This window comes from Suncus etruscus, chromosome X (genome assembly GCF_024139225.1).
Source record: "Suncus etruscus isolate mSunEtr1 chromosome X, mSunEtr1.pri.cur, whole genome shotgun sequence".
Taxonomy (NCBI): Eukaryota; Metazoa; Chordata; class Mammalia; order Eulipotyphla; family Soricidae; genus Suncus; species Suncus etruscus.
Window position 1 is genome coordinate 59,364,566 of NC_064868.1, and position 4,225 is coordinate 59,368,790.

The following is a 4,225-nucleotide window of genomic DNA, read 5'->3' on the forward strand; positions in this document are numbered from 1 at the left end:
AACCTATTGTTTCTAGAAGTTTTTGGTAGATTATTTAGGATTATCTAAATATATTATTATGTCATCTGCAAACAGTGAGAGCTTTACTTCTTCCTTTCCTATCTGGATGCCCTTAATATGCTTTTCTTGCCTAGTTGCTATGGCAAGAATATCCAACACTATATTGAATAGAAATCGTGAGAGAGGGTAGCCTTGCCTTGTGACAGATTTTAGAGAAAATGCTTTTAGTTTATCTCCATTGAGAATAATATTTGCCATTGGCTTGTGATAGATGGGCTTTATTATATTGAGAAAAGTTCCTTACATTCCCATATTGATAAGAGGTTTTTTATAATAATTTTAATTTGACCAGAGTTTATTATAAATCATTCACAGTAAAAATTTAGGTATATAGTGACATTTAATCAGGGAAATTCCCACCACCAATTTTGTCTTACCTTTCCATTCATTCCCAGCATGCATTGCATATACTCCTCCTTTACCCCCCCTCCCCGGCTGCTAGTATATGAGATCTCCTCTGTTTCTAGCTTGTAGATTGGGTATTGATCCCGTTGTCATTGGCTTTGGATTTTGTGCCTAAGTCCGATCATTTTTTATTTCTACTCAATATTCATATGACTGTTTGGTCTTGGTATCCTCATTATTCCCCCCTCAATTTTGAGGCAGAACAAGATATTTCAAGTTATGTGGTTCTGTTTGAAGGAAGGAAGAAAAAGAAAAAGGGGAGGCAAAATAAAACAAGCAAATAATGGGAGGAATTCTTCTGAGGCTTAAATATAGGTTTAAGAGAAGAAAGGGAAAAAGGAAGAAAAACATAACAACAACACAAAAAATGAAACTAAAAACCAAAAAAGCACCACAACAATAAAGACAATAAAGACAACAACCAATCAATAATCCCGGTCCTGAAATAGAAACAAAACAGAGCACAAAAAAACAAAACAAGTCAAGACAAAAACAACAAACAACAAAAAACAACAATAACAACTAAAAATGAATTTGTGGGTTTTTTTTTACATAGGTACAGTAAATACAGGGGTGTTAGGAAGGGAATTCCCTTGGCCTAAGAGATACAGGGTTTCTCCTCGCTTGAAGTATACTGTCATGGGCATAACTCCAGGTTCTGTATCTGTTCTTTTACTCTCCTCTAGGTCCTTTGTGGTGTCTGGAAACTATCCGGTCAGTATGGATTAGGCCTCTGTAATAGAGATCTTGATACTTGCACAGGTGAAAGGATGGAGCCTATCTTTACAGTTCTTTACAGTTCTAGAAGTTCTGTTTCATCATCTGTTGTTTTAATCAGTCTTATGTAGTTGGTAGTCTTGGTTTTTGCCCCGATCCTAGGACAAAGCACAGGATAGAGTCTTTCATTTTGTTTCTAGAAGTTCTGCTCAACTGCAGTTGTCACAGTCAGACCTCTGGAATTAGAGATCTTGATTTTTGTCCAGATCGTAGGCCAAAGCCTAGGCTAGGGACTTTTTTATTGGTCCCAGGATAAGTTCTGCCCAGTCATAATGATGACACAGTCATGTCAATCTTCTGTAGTTAGTGATCATGGCTTTGGCACAGATCAAAGGATGACATGTCTTCTGATACCATCTATCATTAGGTGATGAGATAAGACAACCTGCTCTTAGACCAAGTTTTTGCCATTTTCTCATTGTCAGAAAGTCATATCAAAACTGGCGCATGTTGGTATCAGAGCAGAATTAAGGGAGTTTTTTTTTAATCAGGAATGGGTGTTGCCTTAAGGATCTGGAAAAACAACAACAACGAAACCCAAACACAACCAGAAGAAAAGAAATAACCAAAACCAGAGCAGAAATAAACAACATAGAATAAAATACAAAAAAAAAACACAACAACAATGAGACCATGAGCTAGTTTTTTGAAAGACTAAACAAGATAGACAAACTGCTGACAAGACTCACCAAAAAAGGGAAAACACCCAAATAAATAGAATCACAAATGAAAGGGGAGAGACTACAACAGAACCCCAAGAAATCAAAGACATCATGAGGGTGTACTATGAACATTTATACTCGGTTAGGCTAGAGAACCCTGAAAAAACTGACAGATTTCTGGAGAAATATCAACTCCTGAGAATGAATAAAGAGGATGTAGACAGCCTAAACATCCCAATCATATCTGAGGAAATCGAAACATTAATTAAGAAACTCCCCAGGAACAAAATTCCAGGTCCAGATGGTTTCATGGGTGTTCTATCAAACATTCTGAGAAGAATTACAAACACCAATACCCAGGCTCTTCCAAAACATTTAAAAGACAGGAATCCTTCCTAACCTCTTCTATAAGACGAATATAACACTCATTCCCAAAGAAGGCAAAGACACTGCCAAGAAAGAGAACTACAGACCAATCTCACTAATGAACATAAATGCAAAAATCCTCAACAAAACCTTAGGAAACTGAATCCAACAATACATCAAAAAGATTATACACCATGACCAAGTAGGTTTCATCCTAGGGATGCAAGGGTGGTTCAACATACGCAAATCAATCAACATCATACACCACATCAACAAGAAAAAACAAAAACAAAAACCAAGTGATCATATCAATTGACGCAGAAAAGGCATTTGAGAAAATTCAACACCCATTCATGCTGAAAACACTCAGCAAAATAGGGTAAGAAGGAACGTTCCTCAAGATAGTTACAACTATCTATGAAAAGCCCACAGCCAACATCATCCTCAATGGCGAAAAACTGAAAATATTTCCACTAAGGTCAGGAAGTAGGCAAGGCTGCTCACTTTCTCCACTATTATTCAACATAGTTTAAAAAATATTAGCAACTACTATCAGACAAGAGAAGGGAATTCAAGGAATCTGGATAGGGAAAGAGGAAAACAATCTCTTTTTGTGGACGATATGATGATATACATAGAAAACCCCAAAGAGTCCACAGTAAAACTCTTAGAAACAATAGACCAATACAGCAAAGTGGCTGGCTACAAAATCAGTACTCAAAAACCAATATCTTTTGTGGTCAATTCGACAGCACATATACTAAAATTGGAATGATACAGAGAAGATTAGCATGACCCCTGCTCAAGGATGACACGCAAATTCATGAAGCGTACCATATTAAAAAAAGGAAGACCCCCCACATGCCAGAACTTCTGTTACTCTTCCACTGGTATGTCAGGGGCACTGGGCAGGACAGCTAGCCAAAGGCCTCCTGGACTGACCACTTAGTTCAGGGGACTGAGATCCCCCCACGCCAGACTGGCCTTTAGGACTAGGGCTGGTAACTCGGGCCCTGGGGGGATGGTGGGGAAGAGAAACTCCTCCCCTATGCATACTGGACCTCATTCAGGGGTGTCTTTTCTTACTAGTATTCATTTTCAAAAGTGCGCGGGCGCAATTGCGCCCAAGCAACAAATATACTTTTTAACATCATCCAAAATGTTCTTAATTCTTGACTGTTTCTAGGAAAGGAAATAGAATGCCCTAGATTTGGAGGATAACACTCAAATAGATCTCTAAATTCAGTGTACATGTGGACCTGACTTTCTATACAGTGGTCCTCTTTGACTGCCAAGCCCAACCCATAAACAATTCATCTATATAATGTATGTAGCCCATCTGATATATTGCCCCTCTCCCATCCCAAAGCCCCTTCTACTCCCTCATCTCCCAACCCGGATTCGTTATCTTCCCCTTATTTAACCTTATTTACCCTCAGTTCTTAACAAGTTAGGCACCAAGACCAACCTCCTGCTCCAACAGACCACCATCCAGCTCCTCAATGAAAGACACCCTCTAGATTCCTGATCTTGTGTCTCGTCAAGAAATCACAACCAACACACCTGCTGACTCAAGCTTTGTGGTCCCTCTCACCCCCATCAAATCGTGGACTGTAGCATGATACTGGAATCAGCTTCAGCAAAACTCCCAGCTCAAGGTCACTACATGATTCCGTAATCCCGCAAATCGTATCTGAAACTGAAGGCCAAGGTCTGTGATACAAAAAACTTCATTGGCTTTCACTCCTCACAAGAATATATCAAAAGACCTAATTGGGAGGCCTATATTGCCTATGTAAGCTTAATATCTTTATAGTAATGCATCTCAAGATGTGTATTCCTAAACATACAGATAGCCTCCTCCATCACTTATTTTCTTCAAATACCATTTTTTTTAATTTTTTAACTCAGTTTTATTTATTTGTTCTATTTTGTATACATACATATTTTCTCTA

General features: G+C 38.4%; 1 non-coding gene across 1 annotated transcript; it reads left to right on the top strand.

Moving 5' to 3' along the window:
• Positions 1 to 3,006: 3,006 nt before the first annotated feature.
• On the top strand, positions 3,007 to 3,113 carry LOC126000242 (U6 spliceosomal RNA). The gene has a single exon (XR_007492598.1). It is a non-coding gene; the product is annotated as a U6 spliceosomal RNA (small nuclear RNA).
• Positions 3,114 to 4,225: the final 1,112 nt, after the last annotated feature.